The 27,685-nt window shown below is 35.7% G+C and overlaps 1 pseudogene; it reads right to left on the minus strand.

The window, feature by feature from the left end:
• Positions 1-5,689: 5,689 nt before the first annotated feature.
• LOC131402063 (homer protein homolog 2-like) lies at positions 5,690-6,745 on the minus strand (annotated as a pseudogene).
• Between the last annotated feature and the right edge of the window lie 20,940 nt (positions 6,746-27,685).

Genomic DNA, 27,685 nt, shown 5'->3' on the forward strand with positions numbered 1-27,685 from the left:
GCCCTGCAGAGACCTTGACTTTAAACTAGTGAAATCTTTTCAGGCTTCAGACTGCCAAAACTGTAGATAAAAATTTTCTGTTGTTTAAATCATCAAGTTATTAGTAAATTATTACAGAAGTAACAGTAAACAAATATAGGATTTGAATATTGTCATGTCCCATTAGGACTTTTTAAAAAAACAGATTGACATTAAGGGACTCCAGTCTCCTTTCACATGAAACCCCCCAAAAAATTGCTTAAAATTCTTGAAATTACTCCATTATCTCTCCCAAGCGTTGGTTATAGAAAATAAGTCAGAATTTTACAAATTCCAGAAAACGTGGAAACATTCTCTTCTGTTTTGGTGAATCTTTTCCCACTTACTTCACTTCACTTGCACAAAAAACACTGAATAATTTTTCTGTGCCTATCACTGTTATGGGTGGTAAATATTAAACAAAAGAAGGAAAAATAGCAAATAAATGCTTACTAAAGAGGAATACCCAGGAATTAAAGAAGTATAGATAATGGACACCTTACTCAGGCATGATTATGAGTCAAAATGTAATATGTAGGTTTTACATACCTATTATTTATCAAATCTATTATAATATTACACATGTAAAATTATAGTGAGGCTGATTATTTTAGAATTTATAGGCGATATTTAGGATATATCAAAAATTATTGGATGAAATAAAAAAGATGATAAATATGACTTTGACCAAGAAATAAATAATATTGATGTTTTTTATTTTTTTCAGACAAACAAAATATGCGTTTCATCTTTGCCATTAAGATGAACACACTTTCCACTCACGTTACCATTAAGAAAAGCTTCTTTTCCAAGCTGCCATTGGATCCTCAACGAACAGCTTCCTCCTTTTCTTCTGAATCTTCACAATTCTGTGTCTTAGGCAGAAGTCTACGTACATCACCAACAGTCCCCTGACCCTCATGTGGATACTGATGCTTCTCGTTTTAGTATTTTTGGTGTCGCCAGACATTTTAGTAACTAAATTTTTGGAAGGACTTCAAATGTAAGGTGTATTTTCTTGTAAGCAGGGTGATTAGATGTATCTCCATCTGTAGTCCTCCTGAGCATGCTCTCGGCCATTACCATCAGCCCCAGCACATCCTGGTTGGCTAGGTGGAAACATAAATTCACAAATTAAATTGTGCATATTTTCTTCTTCCTATGGTCCTTAAGTGTATCTTGCAATGGTAACCTGATCTACACTGTTGCTTCTTCCAATGTGACCCAGACTAATCTTCTGATTCTCAGTAAACACTGCTCACTTTCCCCAGTGATCTCTACTCATCAGTGGCCTGTTTCCCACTCTGATATCCAGGAACTACTTCTTTGTAGGAATTATGCTGGTCCCAAGTACGTATATGATGATTCACTTATTCAGGCATCCGATATGGCCCCAGCACATTCACAGCAACAGCCTCTCCCCAAAAGCCTCTAGAGAGAAAAGGGCCACCCAGACCATCCTTCTGCTGGTGAGTTTCTTTGTGATCATGTACTAAGTGGACTTCATCTTTTCATCCTCTTCATCCTTGTTATGAGAAGATGATCCAGTCTTCTCAGATGTCCAGTGGCTTGTGCTCAATCTCTATGCTGCTGCCTATGCTTTGGTGTTAATCGGTTCTGACAAAAGCATAGTCAACATTTAAAAAAAAATAAGTTGTAAAGGTAACATCAATTTTTAACATTCCTAATGAAAAGTTGTCTTGACAATAGATCTTCTGTCATCAATTAAAAGTACTGCTAGGAGCCTGCACCATGGTGTAGTGGTTAATTTGGCGTGCTCCACTTCGGTGGCCCAGGTTCATGGGTTTCAATCCCAGGAGGAAACCTACAGCACTCATCAGCCATTCTGAGGCAATGACCCACATACAAAATAGAGGAAGATTGGCACAGATGTTAGTTCAGGGCTAATGTTCCTCAAGTAAAAAAAAAGAGGAAGATTGGAAACAGGTGTGAGCTCAGGGCAACTATTCACTAGCAAAAAAAAAATAAAAATTATTGCTAGCACAGATTTTGCCCTCTGATTTAACTAAAATGTATGGAATTATAGTTTAATATATCTAGATACCGAAACCTGTGATAGAAATTTCTTTGTGTTTATTTCATTCTGTATTCAACTTGTTTGGATATTCTCATATGTTTACAAGTTTCCTACACTTTTATTTTGATTTTCAAATCTTCATAGAGGGAAAATTTTTCTTCATGTTCAAGTGTACACTTTAGAAGCTTCTTTGGAAATCAAATTTTGACTTGTGAAATTATTTTGTTTTACACTTGTTCATTTAAAATATTTTAGCTAACTATTGAATTCTAGCTTGAATATGTTTTTCCCCTGAACACTTAATGTTTTATTTCTATGGATTATGGCTATTAAAACTGGAGAAGTTCAGAGGCCGGCCTGGTGGCATAGTGGTTAAGTTCATGTGTTCCACTTTAGTGGCCTGGGGTTCATGAGTTAAGATCCCAGTCATGGACCTACACCCTGCTCTTCAAGTCATGCTGTGACAGCATCACACATGCAAACTAGACGGAGATTGACACAGATGTTAGCTCAGGGCCAATCTTCCTCACCAAAAAAACATCAAAAAACACTGGAGAATTCGTTGTCATCTTTGTAGGTTATCTCTCCTGTTACTACTTTCAAGCATGTTTCTTCTCTTTGTGTTAGGACGTTTGACTCATATTTTTGTTCCACTATTTCTCTTTATTTATTTATTTTATGATGCAAAACTTTTATGGATAGAAAGACCCGTGTTTGATTTCAATTTTAGAAATATATAGATAATTGTTTATTTCATTGTTTCTTTTCATTCTGTCTCTCTTTTAAATTTCAGTTTTATAGAGGTACAATGGACAAATAAAGTTGTAAGATATTTAAAGTGTACATTATGATGATTTAATATACCTATACATTGTAAAAGGATCCCCCCATCTAGTTAATTAACACATCCATCCCTTGACACATTTATCTCCTTTTATTGTTGAGAATATTTAAGCTCTACTCTCTTAGCAAGCTTCAATTATACAATACAGTGTTAGCAACTATAGTCACCATGATTTACATTATATCCCCAGACCTTATTCGTCTTAGAGATGAAAATTTGTACTCATTTACCAACATCTCCCTATTTCCCCCAACCCCAGCCCACTTTTCAACTCTCTGTTTCTATAAGTTTGACTTTTTTATTCAGATTCCACATGTAAGCAATACCAGGCATTGCCTTTTTCTCTTTGGCTTGCTTCGTTTAGCATAGTGCCCTCGTATTCTATCCATGTTGTTGAAAATAGCAGGATTTTATTCTTACTCATGATTCAATAATATTCTATGGTATACACCACATCTTTACCCATTCATCTGTTGATAGATACTTCGATTGCTTTCATATCTTGCCAGTGTTAATAATGTTGCAATAATCATGGGAGTGTAGATACCTCTTCAAGATTCTGTTTTCATCTCCTTTGGATACATACCTAGAAGTGGGATTGCCTAATATTAGTGGGATTTCTTTGATTATTAGTTATAATGAGCGCCTTTCATGTACTTGGACATTTGCATGTCTTCCTCTGCCCATTTCTTAATCAGCTTGTTTGGCTTTTTATTTTTGCTATTGAGTTTTCTGTGTTCTTTATGTAATTTGGATATTAACCTCTTATCAGACATACCATTTGCAAATATTTTATCCCATTCCATAAGTTTCCTTTTATTTTTTTAGTGGTTATCTTTTTTCTGCAGAAGATTTCTAGTTTCAGTAGTCCCGATTGTTTAGTTTTTTCTTTTTTTGCTTGTGCTTTTGCTGTCAAATCCAAAACATTGTTGCTAAGATTGACGTCAAGGAGCATTCACTTTATATATTCTCTAAATCTCATGATCCAGTTAGATATGTTTTCTTTATTCTCTCTGCAGTCATCAAGTCTCTCTAATTGAAGTTGTGTTGCATTCGACTGTGTCTCTCTGTGTTCTGCACTTTGAATGGATTCACTTTGCTTAATATTCCCGTTCACTCATCTTCTCATCAGCTTGATCTAATTTAATGTTTAAGCCATACATTAAAATTTTTAACTTAAAATATTTTAGCTCTTTAATTTATATATTTTTTCCAAGTATAGTTTGTCAAGTATTTTTTTATCTTTCCTCATTATTTGATTTCCAATATTTCCATTTTTGTTTGTTTTAAAATTTTAAACATAATTCTAACATCTATTTTTACAGGCCCTTTTTCCTTAAGTTGTTCTCCTGTGTGTTTCCTAATTTCTTATTGTGCTGTCACACGTGGGAGACCTTCCATGGGGAATTGCTCTAGTCCGGATCTGTTTGATTTGTGTTGCTCTGGAATCAAGGTGGACGCCCCACCCAGATAGAAGGGCTGAGTGATCACCCAGCATCTGGAGGAAGAACTGACTTCCCTGTTTCATTACTACTCTGGATAATTTTGTTTACTTCTGTTCCTGTAAAGTTCCCACAAGTTCATTTCAATTCTGTGGGACCTTTTAAGGATTATTGTAACTTCCTAAAGATTTTCCATTGTCAGAAAGAGATTTCTTCTCTGTTGTTCTTCAAAATTACAGACATCGAAGTGATACACATGAGTAAAATATTTCACACAGATATTTTGTGAGAGGTAACAGTGCCTTGAGTTGCTGAAATCTTGAGTTTCTTGATTGAGGCACATACACCCTGCAATATACCATATGACTGTAAGTTGCAGAGTGTGCTTATTATATTTTTATGTTTAATTGAACAAATATTTAATAAGAACCTACTTTCTGTCAAACACTGTGCTAAGCACCAAAACTTCATGTTCCCACAGCACAGCAATATGCTCAGAAATTAAAACCAAGAATGGAGTCATTGTCACAACCTTATAAACTGAGGGCTGGTAGGAAGGGGATAAAGTAGATGCAAGTGATTCCCGTGCCAGAAAATGCACCCACCAGAAACTTTTTTCCACTGAACAAGTCTCCACTAAGTGGTTGTTTTAAAGCATCTCAATATTTATTGAGAAGAAAATTGTCATCTCTACACCCCATGCACTGGTGCCTGGTAGGCATTCAAATATTATGAACATGTTTTTTAAAAATGCAAGTGTAAAGGATATTCATATTTGGACTATAAAACACTTTTTTCATTTAATATGGTTGCAATAACCCTTAAGAAAGATATAGGAGCTAGTCTTTTGGTGTAGTGGTTAAGTTTGTATGCTCTGCTTCTGTAGCCCAGGGATCACAAGTTTGGATCCCAGGTGCAGACCTACACACCACTCATCAAGCCATGCTGTGGCAGCATCCCACATACAAAATAGAGGAAGATTGGCAACAAATGTTAGCTCAGGGTTACTTTTCCTCCCCGAAAAAAAAAAGTAAGATATACATATCCCTGCTGTGACTGCATAAATATTTCAGGCAGACCTATTTCTGGATCCTTAAGCTAGATCCAGAAATCTAGCTTCTTCCAGAAGTCTAGCTTCTTCCAGAAATCTTCCAGTTGCCCACAATCTTTCAAGGCCAGAGAAGCAAGAGGAGATTTCTATTCTGGAGAGGAGAGAGCAGGTGACACAACTGGCTTGGAAGCACAACAAATTGCACCTGCATTTACAGAAGCAACACAGAAAGGAGAATGTCCTAGTCTTATTTTGTCTCACACACACACTTGGGACCATGTGGTCTCATCCCTGCCCTAGTTGTCCTTGTCCAAATTGGAGAGGCTTACACAGAAGTCATGGAGTTCATTGATCTTCCTGTCCAGCACCTCTAGGATGTTCTTCAATTTTACCTTCAGGTGGCATGGTTGCTAGTTACTTTCCTTAGTGTCTGTCTTTAGAGAAAGCACTCGGTCTTCCAGGTGCTCTTGATTCTCGCTCTTTGCTGCCTCTAACTTCTCAGAGATGTATTCACGCTCTGACATGAGCTGAGGTTTGATTTCACTTTGTTTTCAGAGGTCTTTTAACCCTGTCTTCTTTTCTCAGAGTTCTGACCCCAGATCCTCAATTCTTCTCTTCAACTGGGTATTCTTCTCCTTCTCTATGTTTATCTCACTGCTTTATTCTTCCAAGTCCTCAATATTCTTCTATAGCCAGTCATTCTCTTCAAGGCAGATAAAGAGCTGCCCCTTCCACTGCTCCACACTAGCCACTGACTCCTGAAATGCCATGGGCAGCCAGATATTGCTCTCCTGCAGGGGCTGCAGCTTATTCTCCTATTTCTACACATTGGCAGCACTCTATGTCACAAATCAGCTTGTCCTTCTCAGACTTCAGCTGTGTGTCGAAGGTAGCCATATGAGAGGCCTTTTCATTGTGTATCCCATTGACACTGTAAACCTGAGTAGAGGGTGAAGTTCCACACCCAGATTCTTGGGAATGATTACGCAAGGATTTGATTTTCTCCTGGGACTTGTTTCTGGTTACTTTGGCAGCATCTTTTACCTCCTAAAATTTCTCTGCAAACTTTGTCAGCTGCTGTTCAGGGGAAAAACACAAACCAAACACCACTTTGGCTCTACTGTTGTTCCACTGCCCAAACTTCTGTGATATTTTAATTAAAGTAATATTAAGTGTGCTTGTGTTGTTTATGATCACATTGGCTCCTTAAAAACTTAGGATACAATAGTTGTTTTTGTGACACCTAGAAGTAGGATATGGTGGCTTCCTGCTCACTTGCTGACACCCAGTTCTTGGTGATGGAGTCCACCTGGAAGACATGCTTGGATGGTGAAGATGGGCTGTTCTCTCATCTTCTGCACTGCTTTTCTCAGTTACTCGTCACGCAGCACATAAGGTGGCCTGTGCCCACATGGCTCAGCCCTGGCACCTCTCAACTCTGTGAAGCTGCTGCTCTCGCCACCTCCAGGTGCAGCAGGGAATGTGCCACCAGGGGCAAGGTGATAAAGTTGCCCAGCTCCCTAATCAGGATCGTTACATATCCTCATGGTTTCCAGCACCAGGGCCCCCGACTGTGACTAATTTTTGGTATTTGAAAGTCATGTTATGTTGTGCACAAGTATCAAAGTGTTAAAGCTTCATTTTAGTGATGGGTAAGAGAAAATGTTCAGAATCCATGAATTTCCTGTCATGTTAAGCTAGTAATTGGCAGAATTAGTCACCTGAATTCAGGCCCCTTGATTCCTTTCATTATGCTTCCACTTAACAGTTCTCTGATTCCTTAAAAGTAATCTTAATTTAGATATTTTATTTAATCCAGAAGTTATTTAAAAGAATGTTTTAAGTGAAACCAGCTTGAGGTCATATATTACTTTTTAAAAAAAATTTTGTTTATTGCAGTAACATTGGTTTATAACATTGTATAAATTTCAGGTGTACATCATTATACTTCTATTTCTGCATAGATTACATCATGTTCACCACCCAAATACTAATTACAACCCATCACCACACACTTGTGCCGAATTATCCCTTTCGCCCTCCTCCCTACCCCCTTCCCCTCTGATAACCTAAGTGCCCATCAAGGGATGAATGGATAAAGAAGATGTGGTATATATACACAATGGAATACTACTCAGCCACAAGAAACGATGAAATCCAGCCATTTGTGACTACATATATTACTTTTTGTTTACAGTTTAATTGATAGTTTCTATTGTCATTTCAGAGTGGCTACTGCAGAGTTTCTGCTTTCATGAAATTGTTGACAATTTGAAGCCTAAAACATTTCCATTTTTAAGGAGATTTCTCTGGATATTTAAAAATAACGTGTATCTTCTGTTTACTTGTTGAAAATACTGTCCATCTGTCTATCAACTCAACTACAATAGTAAAACTCTTTAATAAAGTCATATAACCATCTTTAAGATCATTTATTTGTTGTATAACTCTGCACAATATAGTTGACATAGGTCTAATTGCTTATCTTTAGAAAATCCTAATTATTAGGATCACCCTTGGCTAGTGTCTGGGAACGTAGATTTTGAAATCGGCTTGCATGTTTTGTTATTGTTGACTTTTAAGTTTTCTTTGACTATTTTGAAAAACAGTCCTTTATCAAATATGACTTGTGCAAATATTTTCTCCCAGTCTGTGGCTCCTCTTCTTGTTCTCTTGATAGTGTCTATGGGAGAATAAGAAACTTTAATTGTAATGAAACCTAGCTTATCAATTCTTTTATTCATGGATTGTGCCTTTAATGTCATATCTAAAAAGTCATTACGAAATTCATTTTTAGTTATGTTTCTATTTTTTTTTAATTTTCTTTTTGTAAGGAAGATCAGCCCTGAGCTAACATCCATGTTAATCCTCCTCTTTTTGCTGAGGAAGACCAGCTCTGAGCTAACATATATTGCCAATCCTCCTCCTTTTTTCCCCCAAAGCCTCAGTAGATAGCTGCATGTCATAGTTGCACATCCTTCTAGTTTCTGTATGTGGGACGTGGCCTCAGCATGGCTGTAGAAGCAGTGCATCAGTGCGCACCCAGGATCCGAACCCAGGCTGCCTGTAGCGGAGTGCACGCACTTAACTGCTAAGCCATAGGGCTGGCCCCACCAAATCCAAAGTCATCTAAATTTTTTCTGTTATCATGTAGGAGTTTTATACTTCTGTGTTTTATATTTATGATTCACGTTGTATTAATTTTGTGAAAGGCTTGAAGTCTGTGTCTAGACGATTTTTTCTTTTCCTTTTCTTTCTTTTTTTTTTAATAAGGAAGATTAGCTCCGATCTAACATCACTTGCCAATCTTCATTTTTTTGCTTGAGGAAGATTAGCTCTGACCTAACATCCATATCACTCTTCCTCTACTTTTTATATGTGGGTCACCACAACAGCGTGGCTGACAAGTGGAGTAGGTCCAGACCCATGTTCTGAACCTGTGAACTAGGGCCATTGAAGTGGAACATGCCAAACTTAACCACTATGCCATGGCCCGGCCTCTGTATTCATTTTTTTAACGTGTATGTCCAATTCCAGCACTATTTGTTGAAAATATCGTTTCTCCATTGAATTGTCTTTGCTCCCTTGTCAAAATCAGTTCACTATATCTATGTGCGTCTATTTCTGGCCTCTCTAAATTATGTCACAGATATATTTGTCTATTCTGCCAGTGCCAGAATGTCTTTATTACTGAAATGTAAAATAATTCTTGAAGTTTCATAATGTCAATCCTCCAAATTTGTTCTTCTCTTTCAATACTGTGTTGGCTATTCTGAGTCTTTTGCCTTTCATTATAAAGTTTAGAATCAGCTTTTGATATCCACAGAATAACCTGATGGCATTTTGAGTGGGATTGTATTGATTCTATAGATCAAACTAGGAGACATGCCATCTTGACAATATTGAGTCTTTCTATCCGTGAACATGAAATGTATTTCCATTTATTTTGTTCTTTATTTTATTAGCTTTTTAGTTTTCTTCGTATATATCTTGTGCATATTTTGTTAGATTTATCCCCAAATATTTCATTTTTCTGAATGCTAAGGTAAATGGTGTTCTGTCGTTTATTTACAAAATCCTCTTCTTCATTGTTGATATATAGGAAAGCAGTTTACCTTTGTATATTGATCTTCTATTCTGCAAAGTTGCTATTAACACTTATTAGTTAAAAATCTCTTTTAGTCATTTTTTTGCATTTTCTACATAGGTAATCATATCATCTACATAAAATAGGAGGTAATTTTCTTTCTTCCTTCCAAATCAATATATCTTTTATTTCCTTTTCTTGTCTTACTGCATTAGCTAGGACTTTTAGCATGATGTTGAAAATATATGGTGAGAGGGGACATCCTTGCTTTGTTTCGGATCTTAGAGGGAAAGTGTCTACTTGCTCACCATTAAATATGATATCTATAGGTTTTTTTTGAAGATATTCTTTATCAAGTTGAAGAAGAACACTATATTCCTAGTTTATTGAGCGTTCTTATCATCAGGGTGTGTTGTGTTTTGTCATATGCTTTTTCTGCATCAATTGATATAATCATGTAATTTTTCCAGCATTTTTGAGATATAATTCACATAACATTGTGCAAATTTAAGGTATACAACATGTTGATTTGATATACTTATATATTTTAAAATGGTTACCAACATAGTGTTAGTTAACACCTCCAACATTTCACTTAATTACCATTTCCCTTTTGTGAAGAGAACATTTAAGATTGTCTCTTATCAACTTTCAAATATATAATTCTGTATTATTGACTATAATCATCATGCTGTACATTAGATCCCCAGAACTTATTCATCTTAAAACTGGCAGTTTGTACTCTTTGACCAACTTGCCCTCATTACCCCCAGTCTCCAACCCCTGGTAATGAACATTCTGCTCTAGTTCTGTATGAGTTAAGCTTTTTTTAGATTCTACATATAATTGATAGCATACCATACAGTCATGCATTGCTTAACAACAGGGATACGTTCTGAGAAATGCACCATTAGGTGATTTTGTTATTGTGTGAACATCATAGAGTGTACCTACACAAACATAGGTGGTATAGCCTGATATACACCTAGGCTATATGGTACTAATCTTACAGGACCAGTATTCTGTAGATGGTCCATCATTGACGAAAATGTCATTATGCAGCACATGACTGTATTTGTGTTTCTGTGTCTGACGTACTTAACATAATGCCTTCAAGGTCCATCCATGTTGTCACAAAGTCAGAATTTCCTTCTTTCTCCTGGCTGACTATTACTCCATTCTGTATATATACCACATCTTCTATACCCATTCACCCATTGATGGACAGTTTGGTTTTTTTTCATATATTGACTGTTATGAATAATGCAGGAAAGAACATGAAAATGGAGATATCGCTTTGAGATCCTGTCTTCATTTCTTTTGGATATATACCCATATGCACGGATTGCTGCATAATATGGTAGATCTATTTTTAATTTTTGCAGGAACTTCCATACTATTTGTATAGTGATTTCACAAATATACATTCTCACCAACAGTGCCCATCATCCCACTTTCTCCATATTTTCACCAACATTTGTTATCTCTTATCTTTTTGATGATAGTCATTCTAACAAGTGTGAGGTGATATCTCATTGTGGTTTTGATTTGCAAATTTTTATTTGTCCTTGTTCTATTTGGTTTAATTTCAAATATGCCTCATAATGTCTTCTACTCTTTACTTACTCTTTAAAAAATTAAAATTATTTGTGCTTTTTTCTTAATCTGGTATCCAATCTCTCACACTACTTGAGTTCTAATTATGAATTTTATGGTTTCAGAAGATTATTGAGTCAGATGATTATTGGTACATACTTTGTAATTTGGTTATTAGAGCTTATGTTATGTGCCATAATAAATTTAACAACACTATTTTGCTCCTCTAAGGTCTAAGGGTCTTAATGATAGATTGGTAGACAGAAAATATGAATTTACTTATTCCATAAGCTATGCCACAGCTGAGAACTTTTCAAAATCACGTCTTGGTTTAGGTTTTCATAAACTACACACAATGAACGAATATAACTCAGAACCAATATGAAATCAGGTCCTTTTTTTCCTACACAGTTGAAGTATCAAGAATAAAATAGATTTGCTCCACTGTGCAATATTATTGACAACTTCTTTTTCACACATATTTTATCTTAAAGTAAAAATTCTGGAAGTGTTAGCTTCATGTAGGTATCTTCAGTTTCCATTTCCAGAAAATATGCAAATATACAAATAGCAAATATGGAAATATTTGCTAAATATTAGCAAAAAAAATTGCTGATATTTCTCTTTTGCCTCCATGGATGACATAAACTCGCATTTCAGGTTAATATTATCAGGAAATCCATTCAGTGGAACCCACGTTTCCTGGTTGTTTTTCAATGTGGCTTGATAATTCTCTTTATTTTAATCCCTAGAGTGTTCTCCTATTATCTTATAGAATCAACTAGACATTTAAATGAATATTATTTTATATATCATTCATTATTTGAAAATTATGTGTGTATTAATTTCCTTATTGACTGAAACACCAGTATTGCCAAACATAACTTAAAAAAACCTTTCCAGACTAACTTCAAAAAGCATTTCTTGTAGGATATCAGAGCCCATTTAAAACTACTGGTTTTGTGAATCCAGAATGTTGTGGGTTTTTTTCCTGATCTATTCTTTTCTTATAGCAATTCACTTGTGTTTTTGTCTAGTACATTTACAATTTTATTTTTTAGACAATAATATCTGATCCATTTGTGCTTTTTCCTTATTTATACAGTACAAAAGAGATCCAATTTTCTCAGACCAGTTCTTTTAAAGTCTATTTTCCCTCACTTTATTTGAGAGGTCGCCATTGTCATACATTAAATTTCCATATTCTACTGGGTTTATTTCCAAATTTCCTATTCTTTAATGTCTTTTATTTCATGTCCCAATATCCAACTTCTTTAATTAAAGTCCGTTTAGGGTCTATTTTAATGCTGTTAGGGCTAGCACAGTGGTTGTTTTTGTTTTTAGAATGTTTGTCTTGCTTGTTTGTTCTATTTCTATAGCTATAGAGAAAGAAACTCAACTCAGATGTTTATGGATATGGGCTTATTTTAAAATTAATTTAGCAAAAATGATCTTTTTTTATCCAGAACCTTACTAATCAGAACATGGTTTATCATACCATTTACTTAAATCTATTTTGTTTCTTTCAATGCATTTCAGAGTTTTATAGACTCTCCTCATATATGATTACTCATTTATAGTTTCTTTTCTGTTTTGTTATTGCAATAAGAATCTTCTATCTCCTAACTGGTTTTTGTTTTCACATATAAAGTATATTAATTTTTTGTGTTAACTTACTGACATTCTAATTTACAAAAATTATCTAATTGTTTTAGTATTTTCTTCTGTTTTGGTGGGATTTTCAAATATCAAATTGTATTATCTGTAGGAGAGAGATCACTTAACTTATTTGTTTACAATTTAATGACTTTTTTATCTCTTACCTGATTACCCTAGATATATTTTAGTAATTAGTCTGTTTTAAATGTCTCTTTCCATTGAGATCAATTTGCCAAGTTGTATTTTGTGGAAAAAACAGATTTGTATAAATTTTCAATTTTATATCCAGGAAGTTTTCCATGTAAACTCTTACAATTTTTAAGCATTGCCTGTTTTGATGTTTTTTGCTCCTCTTTTCATTTTTAAATTTGTGCATATTTCTTTCTTATTTAATAGTTTACTTAATAGCTATTCTATTATCATGAAGATATAGCTATTCTAGCTATACACACAATGCATTCAGCCTGTTTCTATTGAATGAAACTTTAACCCTTGGAAAAAATTTCAGTACCTGCTACAAATAGGAGACTTTCATGTTTGCATAACATCCTTAGGTGATTCACTAATGAGATTACTCTGCTCCCAATTTCCAGCTATACAAGGTTTTGCGGGTGAATTTTTCAATGATTTTTGCATCTAAAATAAATGTCTAATTTTATATAACTAAAAAGCAACCATCATCATAACAAAATATATATTTTAGTATTTAAAAAGAGCTTTTTCTACTATGTAGATTCTTCTTTTCCCTCTGTCTTCAAAGTGATTGAGTGGAAGTTATTTTTAAAGGGATTGCTACTGTTCTTCTAACTGTTACTAGAAATTCCAGTGGTAGAACTCAGCTTGTATCTTCACAAATCCATTCATGATATATTATGGAGCGTAACACCTTAGCCTGTAATCATGAACTTGAGTTTGTATTGTGATTCTGTCGTTTTCTGGTTCTGCCATCGTAGAAGGCTACTACTCGTCCCTGAAGCCTTAATGTCTGTAAAAAGTGTAATAATGGTATCTATCTTATACATTTCTGTGAAGATTATAGATAGGAGTAGGCATGAGAAATTTAGCAGAGTGTCTGGTAACTCATGAGTGCTCATTAATATAACCTAGTATTAGTTGCTCTCCCAGACAAGACCAACAACAAAAAAAAAGAGACAAAAATGATGCATTGAAACGAAGAGGTACAATCTATTGACAGTGAAAATTAACAGACAATATCCATGAGGAGGATCAGATATTGAACTTAGCAGACAAATATTTTAAATCAACTCTATTAAATATGGTCAAACACATAAAAGAATCCACGGACAAAGACGTAGAGAAAACCAGAAGAATAATGTGTCTACAAATAAAGCATATCATTGCACAGATAGAAATTATAGAAAACAACCAAAAAGACATTTTGGAGCAGTAAAGCACTGATGTGGTCAAAAGTTTGTTTATGAATCATTTTACAATTTCCATGAGACAGTCTCCCATGCCCCTACTTACTGAATCACCTTTGGTTAGGAGTGAAGGAATTTACCTCAGGAGGTTATCAATGACTTTACTCTCCTGCCTACATATTCCTTGAGGCATACCATACCTTGAAATGTGAGGACACTCATTCATCAGCTCCCATGCCCTAATCTTTGAGACTAATCCGATAACCTAATACTTTTGCCTTTGGCATTTCTATAGAATAGTAAAAATAGCTAAAAATCATATAGATTGGCCCCACACAGACATTTAAATGCAGCTCTTTACTGCTCATGGGTCCTGTGCCCACGCTGAACACAAAATAAACATGCATGAATGAACAAGTGGCTCATGTCTGAAAACTCATTTTAGACTCAGAACTCAGCGACCCCATATCAGCACTGTAACTGAAGTTAAAAATTTCATAGATTTCAATAGCAGATTTGATTTCACAGACTAAAAGTGAAAATGATTATATAGGTAAACTGAAATTATTCAACCTGAGAACAGTCAAGAAAAGAGAATAAAGAGAAACAAACAGTTTAAGGCGCTCAGACTAAAAGCATACCACAATACACATAGTGGGAATCCCAGTTAGAGAGAAGCTAGAAACAAGTGCAAAAAAAATTATTTGAAGAAAAAATCATTAAAAAAATTCCCAAATATGATAAAATACACAAATCCACACATTCAAGGAGCTCAATGAACTCCAGGAAAGTTAAGTTCAATGATATCCACAGTGAGATATGTTATGACAAAAATTGTCAAGACACAAAGAGAGAATATTAAAAGCAGAAAGAGGAAAGTGGCTCGTCACATACAAATGTTCCTCAAAGAGATTAGTAACAGATATCTCATCAGAATCCATAGAGATCAGTAGGAAGTAGAATGACAGGTTTAATGTGTTAAAAAGAGGAAAAAGTTCCGCCAAGAATTCTTTATGTCAAAATGACACTTCATAAATAAAGAAAATATGACAGAGTAGGAAGTCCCTCGAATCTGTCTTCCCTCCTAGATAAAAATTGTACTTGCATAATGTGTCTGATGTAAGTATTTAGGAACTCTGAGTTTATTGAAGGCTTACAACTTCCAGGGGAACGCTTTCATGGTAAATTGTGGTCAATTTAGGTCAATCTCAGCTCTTAGCACAATAAGACCTATCAATCTCTCATCTCCAGTCCCAAGCTAGGCAGCAATACTTATGTTCCTGGATCAGTTGGCACACAGCTTTCACGAGCCAGAATCAGCCAAAATGACCCTGTCCTCCAACTATCAGGAATCTGTGCTCTAATTGCTGATTGCTGCTTCTGATCTCAGAGATGCAGATAAAGACAGAGGAAGCCTTTTTTGGCGCACTTCTTCCTAATGTTGCAAGCCCCTGGCCCTCTGGCTAAAGTGAGTTTTCGGGCACTTCAAGTGCCTAAACATTTTCCCTTCACGTCCAATTTCTCTTTTTTCCCTTTTGGAAGCCAGAAATTAATAACTAGGACAAAAAAATACACAATTGAATATACAGAAATACCCTCCCTCTGTGGTCAGATCCCCATCCCCTTAGATCTGGTAATATCATCTTTTTAGTTGCCCCACTAGTCCTAAGGCTGGTCTAACTTTCAGATGATGTTAACCTCTGGGTTCCCTCTCTGTCCCCTATTTATCTGTTTAGCCCCTTTAGGGTATTTTTTTATGGAAATTACTTTATTTCTACTGAATAGTATTGAATGCCTGCTTTTGCAAGCAACAAAACTTATTTTTCCCCCAATTACAATAAGAACTAATGGCTATAACTCTTTACTTTTTTGTTATTTTAAACACCACCTCTTGTTTTATGATTCAGTGTCACCAATTCATGTGTTAATAAGAAAACAGCCCTTCTGTGGACTTTTTGGTAGACAAATTACCCTCATAATACAGGCTTTGAGAACATCAAGAAAAACAAAGGGACATATATATTGCTGAAAAATTTAAGCTTTCTTGTCAGCAGATAATTTTAATACTATAGAATTGACATTTCCACTCTGATGGAGTAGAACGACTTTTTAATATATTTTTGTGTTTAGCTTTTACATCACTCAAAGGAATTTTTCTTAATCTGATTTTCCTCAATATCTTAATATTTTCCATGATAATATGATCTTACTGGCATTTTAAATCTTGGCAGAGTTCCATGCTATCTATAACAGTAGTATAAAGAGTAGCTGTGTAATAGTCTAAGAACTAATAAACCTATTTAGATTTCCTAACACCAAAAAATACGTTAGATTTTGGGGAAAATAGAACAAAGAGAATTAAATATTGGTATATCAATATCTGTGCAGGCAAACAGAGTGACCAGTATACTTACTTTGATAAGCGCTTACACCAGTGATGGACACTAAAGTCCTTTATTGAAAAAGGAAATGTTAACCAAGATGGTAAAACTATTACTTGGTTTGTGGAAAAGTGTCCCATAAGCCTTAATTTTTGAAAAAGGAAAAAGAAACCCACTACTCTTCTCAGCTTGACAAGATAGATGCTCCTCAGTGTATGATGGGGTTACATCCCGATAAACCCATTGTAAGTTAAATATATTGTAAGTCAAAAATGTACTTAATACACCTAACCTACTGAACATCATAGCTTAGTCTACCTAAAACATGTTCAGAACACATACATTATCATATAGTTGGGCAAAATCATCTAACAAAAAACCCATTTTATAATAAAGTGTTGTATATCTCATGTTCTTTATTAAATACTGTACTAAAAGTGAAAAGCATAGTGCTTGTATGGGTACTCATCTGGAAAACACTGACAACACAGTACACTGTAGAGTGTGAGTTATTTACCCTTGTGATTGTGTGGCTGACTGGGAGCTGCAGCCTGCTGCTGCTGCCCGGCATCACAAGTGTATCATGCCACATATTGTGACCCCAGGAAAAGATCAAAATTCAAAATAGGGTTTCTACTGAACACATATCACTTTTGCACCAGCTTAAAGTCGAAAAAGTGTAAGTCAAACCATTATAAGATGGTAACCGTCTGTAAATAGTTTGTACACTTTGAGTTTGCAGTAGCATCCTTTGTTGCTTAAATATCTAGTTTGTAGCTTACTTTTAAAGGAAGCTTCCAAGACTTTTGCAGTGAGATTTCCTCATTATACATCCCTATCAAACAACTTGGTGTGTGCTTTGTTTTCCAGATTGAATCCTGACTGATACACCATTTTCAAGATACAATTTCTCCCAAATTAATTAACAGGTGGTTAGTGACCATCTGATAGTAACATAGCACTGAGTTCATAGAAATGAATAAGACCCTAAAGGAATTTAGCCTCATGGGAGACAAACAAATCAATGTGTGATTACAGTACGGTAGTTTGAATAATCATGTGGGCTCTGAAGGCAATTGACAGGGGATGAGTTGGCTCTAGACTTGCTGTGTGAATGTGGGCAAGTTAGGCACCCATTGAGAAGAACCTTGTGAAATGGGCTAAGGAGCTAGATTGAGGGGTACTCTTTGCACCACAAAGATCTATTTAGGAAGAGTGCCCCATGAGGATATATAGGACAGATTAAGAAGATCTGGCTGAATGCAAGGTTACCATTAATTTTTAAGATACTGCCATAGTTCAGGGTGATGGCAGTAGAAATAAGATGATGGAGGCAGAAGTTATTTGGTCAGTTGAATCACCTAGAATTGTTGGTAAACTGGAGAAGAAAAGAGAAAGGTAAAGAAATAAGTGACAAACTTTTTAGTTTCGCATGGTTATTCCAGGAGAGGATGACCTTACTTCTCTCCGAATTCCTGTTGAACAATTGTTAGGTCCAAACTGTAACACATTTCATTATTTCTAATCCTTTAAAGTATTCGATTCTATCATCTTCCCACTTAGAATAAATGATGGGTCCTTAAAGAAAAAATAATGACAATATATTTTCTATCCCTCAGAGTTTTCCATATAATATTTCACATATATAAATGTTTAAAATATTTCTTTGATAAATCTAGATATATTTTAAAATATTCATCAAAAGATGATATATTACCACAAGTCTGATTAAGTAATAACTTTTTTCATTTTTGTGTGTGTGAAGAAGATCAGCCCTGAGCTAACATCTATTGCCAATCCTCCTCCTTATTTTTTTCCTTTTCCTCCCCAAAGCCCCAGGAGATAGTTGTATGTGATAATTGCACATCCTGCTAGCCACTTTATGTGGGATGCCACGTCAACATGGCCGGACAAGCAGTGCCTCAGTGCACGCCCGGGATCCAAACCCGGGCAGCCAGGAACAGAGGGCTTGCACTTAACTGCTAAGACACGGGGCCGGATCCCATAAGTTTTAAGAATTTAATGAATAATTCTAACTAAATTCTTTAGCTTTCCATAATATCAACTTCATAAATATTGACTGTTAAGTAGAATAAAAATATTATCTTACCTACACGAATTTGATATTTTACAGTTTCAAAGTAGTAACCACCTTACTAATCGTCTTCAGTTATAAAAAGTTAGTGAGAACTTTATGATTAGAATTCAGAGACCCATTTAATGGGATTCTATGATTAAGTGGACTAATATTAAATATGTGATATTTAATATCACTGTTATTCTCTTTTAACGAAAGGCTTACTCCATGATTAGAAAATGAAAGTTCAGGGAGATGTCATCATCATGGTGGCACAATAGGATCCTTTTGTGTCTCCAGTGACAATCCACAGTGAGCGAAATATCCATAAACGAACAAAGGCTACATTGTACAACACACTAGAATTCCAGAAAATTCCACACTTCGGAATGTGCAAAGGAGGATGGATTGAGCACATACAGTAAGCTAAATGAAGGAACCGTAGAGGCAGAGCCCAGGATTCTAGATAGCTGGCTGTGGCAGCTAAGCCAGCCACCTCTAGCCCAAAAGAAGCTAATGGACAGCAGCAGAGCCACATATGTAACTCCAGCCCTCCAGCTTCAGTGACAGCTGCAGCCACAGGAAGCAGAACAGTTGCAGGAATGGAGACCCCTACCCAGGCATCTCACCTGTGGCTCAGAGACTGGTAGCAGTGGCAAAGATACATACAGCACTCCTACATCCCAACTGTAGTGGCGCCTCTGAACACAAAGTAACAAGCAAGAGCTGAGATGGTGTCCCACATAGCCAGCTCCCTTCTCCTCCCATCCATGGTGGAAGAGCTTCTGACTCAAGTGACCCTGCATGTGGCTGAAGTGTCAGCTATCCCTGTGCCCCTAGTAACAATGCCAGTGACCACAGTGACACAAGAAACAGCAAGGTATCAGTGACCCCCAGAAGTTCAGGCAGTGGTGATGAGAGACACAGCAGTACCAAAAATAGAGGCAGTGGAGGGTAGAACATGCAGCTATTTAAAAACAGCCAGAGGCAGCTCAAGTAAGAGAAACCAAAAACTAGTGCTATAACATCACCTACTAAAAAACAAAAGAAAGTCTTCTAATCTCCAAGCAATTGAAAAATGTGAATCAAAACAAAGCTATACCTAAATAGAAAATGTGTTTCGGTCTGGCCCAGTGGCATAGCAGATAACTTCACATGCTCCACCTTGGTAGCCCAATGTTTGCCAGTTTGGATCATACAGACCTACACACCACTCATCAAGCCGTGTTGAGGGGGAATCCTACATAGAACAACTAGAAGGATGTACAGCTCTGACATACATCTATCTACCGGGGTTTTGGGGAGAAAAAAACGGAAAAAAAAGAGGAAGATTGGCAACAGATGTTATCTCAGGGCGAATGGTCCTCAAAATTAAAATTTGATACAATGAATATGCTGGCAGAAGAATAACAGCAAGCACCACAACGAGCCACAATACCATGACATCACAAAAAGAAAACAATTCTCCAGAAACCAAACATAAAGTCACAGAAGATTGTGCTCTAACTGATAAAGACTTCAAAATAGCTGCCATGAAGAAACTCACAAAACTACAAAAAAAAAAAAAAACTCAGAAAGGCAGTTCAATAAGCTCAGGAATAAAATCAATGGACAAAAGAAATATTTTACAAAAGAGTTTGAAAATCTAAAAAAGAACCAAGAGAAATTATGGAGCTGAAGAACTCAATAAATGAGATGAAACATTCATTAGAAAACATTGGCAATAGAGCCAATCATATGGAAGAGAAAACTAAGAAGCTCAATAATAGAAATCTGGAAAGGATGCAGGTAGAAGAGGAGAGAGAAATAAGACTTTTAAAATATATATAAATTATAAGAGAATTCTCTGACTCCATTAGAAAGGTCAACAGATGAGTAATGGATATCCAAGAAGGAGAAGAGAGAGAGAAGAAAGCAGAAAGCTTATTTAAAGAAATAACTGAAAACTTCCCAAATCCAGGGAAGAAACTGTCCATACAAATTCATGAAGCAAATAGAACACTCAGTTGTCTCAATGCAAAAAAACCTTCTTAAAAACACAGGATAATAAAACGGTCAAAAATCAATCACAAAAATAATATTAAAAGCAACCAAAGAGAAAATAAAATAAACTATAAGAGAATTCCCATCAAGCTATCAACAGATTTCTCAGCAGAAACTCTACAGCAAAAAATAAAATAGAAAAAATATATTCAAAATATTGAAACATAAAAACTATTAGCCAAGAATACTCTACCCAGCAAAGTTATCTTTCAGATGTGAGGGACAAATAGAGGCTTTCCTCACAAACAAATGCTGAGAGAGGATTCTGCCACTAGACTTGCCTTACAATAAAAGTTGAAAGGAGCTCTTCTACCAGAAAAAAAAGGTAAAGTTATACAAGGCTTTAAGCAACGTAACAGATAGACGTAATCAGTAAAGTGCAAATCTGTATCAAAAGAGAATAGTATACACTTAATTATACATAAAGGTTAAAAAGAAAGGAAGCATTAAAAATAACAATAACTCATTTGGTAACAAACTCACAATACAAAAAGGAATAATTTGTGACAACAAAAACAGAAAAACAGAGAAAAAGCCAGAACATGTAGAGGCAAATAAAGATAAGAGGCTATTGGCAGCAAAAGGACTACATTGTCTTTGAAACAGTTTAGACAAATTACATGGTAACCACAAAACAATAATTCAAAGCAGAGTCAAAAATAAAGAAGAAACAGAGAAACACATCGCCAAAAACCTCCAAACTGAAAAGGCAGAAAGAAACACAAAGAAAAAGAAACAACGAAAACATAGAACAACCAGAATACAGAAAATAAAAGACCAGTACTAAGTCCTTATACATCAATAATCACCCTAAATGTAACTGGATTGACTTAACCAATCAAAAGACATAGAGTGGCTGGATGGATTAAAACACGAGAGTCAACAATGTACTGCCTCCAGGAGATCCATCTCAGCTCTAAAGACAAACACAGCCTCAAAAGGAATAAATGGAAAGATGACACTGCAAGCAAATGGTAACCAAAAGAAAGCGAATGTAGCCATAGTTATATCATACAAAATAGACTTCAAGATACAAAATATAACTAGACACAAAGATGGACATTACATAATGACAAAGACAATTCAACAAGAAGACATAATATTTATTAACATATGTGCACCTAACATAAGACCATGCAAGTATATAAGGCAACTATTAACAAATCTAAAGGGAGAAACTAGTGCAAAACAATAATACTAAAGGACTTTAATACCACACTTACATTAATGGATAGATCATCCAGACACAAAGTCCAAGAGATATCTTCAGCCTTAAATGAAACATTAGACCAGAGGAACTTAATAGATATGTAAAATATTCCATCCATAAGTGGCAGAATACACATTCTTCTCAAGTGCACATTAAACGTTCTCAAGGTAGCTCATATGTTGGGAAGGTAAACTACTGTCAACAAATTTAAAAAGATTTAAATTATATTAATAATCTTTTCTTATCACAATGGTATGAAACTAGAACTAAACTACAAGAAGAAAGCTAGAAAAGTCACATATATATGGAGACTAAACAGCATGCCACTGAAAAACTATTGGATCAATGAAGAAATCAAAGGAGAAATTTAAAAAATAAAATACGCAGAGGCAAATGAAAACAACATACCAAAATCTGTGGGATGCAGTGCAAGTGGTACTAAGATAAAGTTAACAGCAATGCATTCCTACCTAAAAAAAAAAAGAAAAGCCTCAAATAAACAATCGAACATTACACCTAAAGCAATGAGAAAACAAAGAACAAAGCCCAAAGTCAGTAGAAGAAAGGAAATAATTTTTTAAAAAGCAGGAATATATCAAACACAGACTAAAAAGACAATAGAACGGGTAAATGAAACTAAGAACTGATTCTTTGAAAGGACAAAAAAATGGCAAACCTTTAGTTAAACTCACTAAGAAGATAAGAAAGAAGCCTGAAATAAATAAAAGAGGAGAAATAACAATAAATACCACAGAAATGCAAAAGTTCATAAGAGAATACTATGAAACGTTATATGCCAACAAATTGGATAACCTAGAAGTCATGGATACATTTTTAATATACTACCTTCCAAAACTCCCAAAACTGAATCAAGAAGAAATAGAAAACCTGAATAGACTGATCAGTACTAAGGAGATTAAAACAGTTAAAAATATTCCTCTCAGAGCCAGCCCTGATGGTCTAGCTGTTAAAGTGCAGCACGCTCTGCTTTGGCAGCCTGGGTTCAGTTCCCGGGCACAGAACCACACCACTTGTCTGTCAGTAGCCATCCTGTGGTAGTGGCTCACATAGAAGAACTAGAAGGACATAAAACCAGAATACACAACTACATACTGGGGCTTTGGGAAGAAAAATAAAAGAGAGAGAGTGGAAGATTGGCAACAGATGTTAGCTCAGAGCACATCTTTCCCAGCTGGAAAAAAAAAAAAAAAAGAACTCTCAAAAAACAAAAGTCCTGGACCACACAGCTTCCATGGTGAATTTTACCAAACACTTAAAGGAGACTTAATGTCTATCTTTCTCAAAATATTCCAAAAATTTTAAGAGGAAGAGACACTTCTTAATTCATTTTATAAGACCAATATTACTGTGATACCAAAATTAGACAAGAACAGCACGCTAAAAAGGAAAATTACAGGCCAACATCCTATATGCAAAAATCCTCAACATAATTTTAGCAAACCGAATACAACAACATATTAAAAGGTCATATACCATGATCACGTGGGATTTATTCCAAGGATGTAAGGATGTTTTCACATCTGCAAATCAATCAACGTGATACACCATCTTACCAAAATGTAGAATAAAAATCACATGAATGTCTCAATAAATGCAGAGAAAGCATTTGACAGGATTCAGCATGCATTTACAAAAAACTTAAAATAGTTGTTATAGAAGAAAAATATCTCTAAATAATAAAGTCTGTATATGACAAACCCACAGCTAACATTATATTTAATGGTGAAAACCTGAAAACTATCTCGCTAAGACAGGAACAAGACAAAAATGTCACATAATATATATACATTCAACATAGTGCTAGAAGTCACAGCCAGAGCAAATAGGCAAGGAAAACAATAATAAAGGTATCGAAATAGAAAAGGAAAAAGTAGAACTGTCACTACTTATAGAAGATATAATTTTACGTCTAGAAAAACCTAAAGTATCTACCAAAACACTATTGGAAATAAATAAAAACAGTAAAGTTGCAGGGTACAAATCAAAACACAAAAATCAGTTGTGTCTGTATACATTAACAACAAACTACCAGAAAGAGATCAAGAACACGATGTCATTTAAAATCACAATAATAAGAATGAAATACCTAGGAATAAACTTAATCAAGCAGGTGAAAGACCTGTACACTGAAAACGAGAAGACATTGCTGAAGAAATTGAAGAAGAAAAATAAATGGAAATATATTCTATGCTCAGGGATTTTAATAAGTAACATAATTAAAATGTCAATATTACCTAAGACAATCTACAGATTCAATACAGTACTTATCAGAATCTCATAACAGTGGAAGCAAAGGTTTTAATGTGTAGATGTGACACACATGGTTTAGTGTGACATCACACCACTTGTGTGTGTGACTACATTCTCATTGAGTGTCAAATCAGATAAATTGTCTGACATCAACCTTAATTTGCATATGCTATTCCAAACATTACTATGTTGCTTGTCACACCCAGTATTATGTATGACACCACAAGAATTGATTGTGTCTTCACTCTGATAGTGTGTTTGACTTCACTCCAATGCTGTGTGTGACATTGCTCACATTTTGTGTCTGACATCACTCTGATCGTTATGTGTGACATCACACCCATTTTGGGACATCAAACACCTTGAGTTTCATAAGACAAGGATAGCCTGTCACATCTGTCAAATTGTGTGATATCACTCCCATTGTGTGTGATGGCAGTCGTATTCCTAACTGTGATGTGACATCGACTCTTATTTATGAAATCACTCTCAAGTTTCTGTGAAATCTCTCACATTTTACTCTGACTTTATTTCACTTGTAGGTTTTGTGTAACTCGCATTGTTATGTGTGAATTCACATTCATTTTCGTGAGAGACACCACTCCCATTGTCTGTGACCTCACCATTGTAGTGTGTACCATCATTCACATTGTGTGTCTGACATCACTCATTGTGTGTGTGACATCAAACCAATGGTGAATATGTGACAGGGTTCTCATTTGTGCTTGAAAACACACCCATTGATATGTGCCACTCCATTCACTTTTTTCAGACATAAATCACATATTTACATATGACATCACTCCTATTGTGTGTGATACATCATTCACATATGTTGACATCACACCAATTGTGTGATATCAATCCAATTTAGCATACGATATCACTATTGTTATGTGTGATGTCACTCCCAGTATTTTCTGTGACATCACACTAGTCGTCAAAGACATCACTCTGCTAGTCTGTGACATCACCCACATGGTGTCTTCTGTGACTTCAATCATATTTTCTGTGACATCGCTCTATGTGAGATATCATGCCTGTTGTGTTGTATGACATCACACCAATAGTGTGACATCATAACCGCATGTGTGACATCAGTCAAGCATTCTTTGTAATATTTCTCACATGTTTATGTGTCACATCACATCAATAGTGTGACGTCACTCCCACTGCTCTGCGTGACGTCAGTGACACCTCCCTTGTGGCGTAAGTCACATTTTAAAGTGTGACATCACTCTCAATGTGTGAAAGTGATATCACCCCCATTGTTACACTGGGCGTGACACACATGGTTAAGGGTGATATCACACCACTTGTGTGTATGACAACACCCTCATTGTGTGTCACATCATATCAATTGTCTGTGACATCAACATTAATTGGCATATGGTATCACAAGCATTATTATATGAGGTGTCACTCCCTGTATTATGTATGACATCACACCTAATAGATTGTGAAAACACTCTGATAGTTTGTTTGACATCACTCCAACAGTGTGTGACATCACTCCCATCATTATGGATGACATAACACCCATTTGTGGACATCACACAACTTGGTTGTGATAACACTAGGATACTTGTCACATCTCACAAATTGTGTGATATCACTTCCATTGTGTGTGTTGGCAGTCATATTCTTATCTATAAATTGACATCCACTGTCATTTATGAAATCACTTCCAGGTTTCTGTGGAATCTCTCACATTTTACTCTGACTTAAATCCCACTTGTGCCCTTTGGGTGTCTCTCATTGCTATGTGTCAATTCACAATCGTTTTTGTGAGAGACTCTACTCCCATTGTCTGTGACATAACCGCATTATTGTGAGCCTTCACACACATTGTGTCTGTGACATCACTCAGTGTGTGTTTGACATCACACCAATGATGTATGTGTGACAAGGCTCACATCTGTGTAAGAAATCACATCCAGTGATATGTGTGACACCATTCACTTTTTTTGTGACATAGCTCACATTTTTATATGTGACATCATTCTTATTGTATGTGCCACATCATTCACATATGTTGAATCACACCAATTGCGTGTGACATCAATCCAATTTATCGTATGTAATTGCTATTGTTATGTGTGATGTCACTCCCAATATTCCATGTAACATCAAACTAATTGTTGAGGACAGAACTCTGCTAAAGTATGTGACATCACTCACGTGGTGTCTGTGACTTCACTAATATTTTTGGAGTGACATCTCTCTGTTATGTGTGATATCACGCCTGTTGTTTTGTATGACATCACACCAATAGTTAGACTTCACTTCCATATATGTGTGACATCAGAATTGTGGCCTCTGTGATATTATCCACAAGTTTGTGTGACATCATTCCCGTTATGTGTTACATCACATCAATAGTGTGACATCACACCCTCCCATATGTGAGATAAGTGACATTTCTCTTGTGACTAGCTCACATTTTAAAGTGTGACATCACACACATTTTGTGCATGTGAAATCACACCCATTGTTATGTGTGACGTTTCACACATGGTTGAGGTTGATATCACAACACGTGTATGTGTGACATCCTCATTCTGTTTGACATCACAACAATTGTGTGTGACATTAACCTTAATTAGCATATGATAAACCAACAATTATTATATTGGTGTCTCTCCCTGTATTATATATGACATAACACGAATTGAGTTTGACAACACTCCATGTGTTTGACACCACTCAAATGACGTGTGTGGGGCATTGCTCACATTTTGTGTCTGACACCACTCCAATAGTTATGTGTGACATCACACCCATTTTGGGACATCACAAGCCTTGAGTGTGATAACAATTTGATAGCCTGTCACATCTCTCAAATTTTGTGGTCTTACTCCCATTGTGTGTGACAACATTCATGTTCCTAACTCTGATGTAACATTCACTGTAATTTATTAAATCACTCCCAGGGTTATGTGACATCTCTTACATTTTCCTCTGACGTATCCCACTTGTGTGCTTTGTGGAACTCTCATTGTTATGTGTGAATTCACACTCAACCCCATGAGAGACACCACTCTTATTTGACGTCACCAGGTTGGTGTGTGCCTTCACTCACATTGTGTGTCTGACATCACTCAATGTGTGTTTGACATCACACCAATGGTATATGTGTGATTCAGCTCACATTTGTTTGTGAAAACACACCATTGATATGTGTGACACCGTTCACAATTTTTTGCAACATAATTCACATTTTTATGTATGACATCACTCCTAGTGTGTGTCCATTCACATATGTTGACATCACAACACTTGTGTGTGTCATCAATCCAAATCAGCATATGAAATCTCTAATATGTGAGATGTGACTCCCAATACTCTTGTCACTTCACACAAATTGTCAAGGACATCACTCTACTAGTGTGTGTGACATAACTCACGTGGTGTGTCAGTGACTTCACTCATATTTTGTCTGACATCTCTCTATGTGTGATATCACTCCTGTTGTGTTGTATGATGACACACCAATACTCTGACATCACTCACTATTATGTGAGACATCACTCATGTGTACTTCGTGATATTACTCATGTTAATGTGTGACATCACTCCCATTGTT

Source organism: Diceros bicornis, assembly GCF_020826845.1.
Source record: "Diceros bicornis minor isolate mBicDic1 chromosome 30 unlocalized genomic scaffold, mDicBic1.mat.cur SUPER_30_unloc_1, whole genome shotgun sequence".
NCBI lineage: Eukaryota > Metazoa > Chordata > Mammalia > Perissodactyla > Rhinocerotidae > Diceros > Diceros bicornis.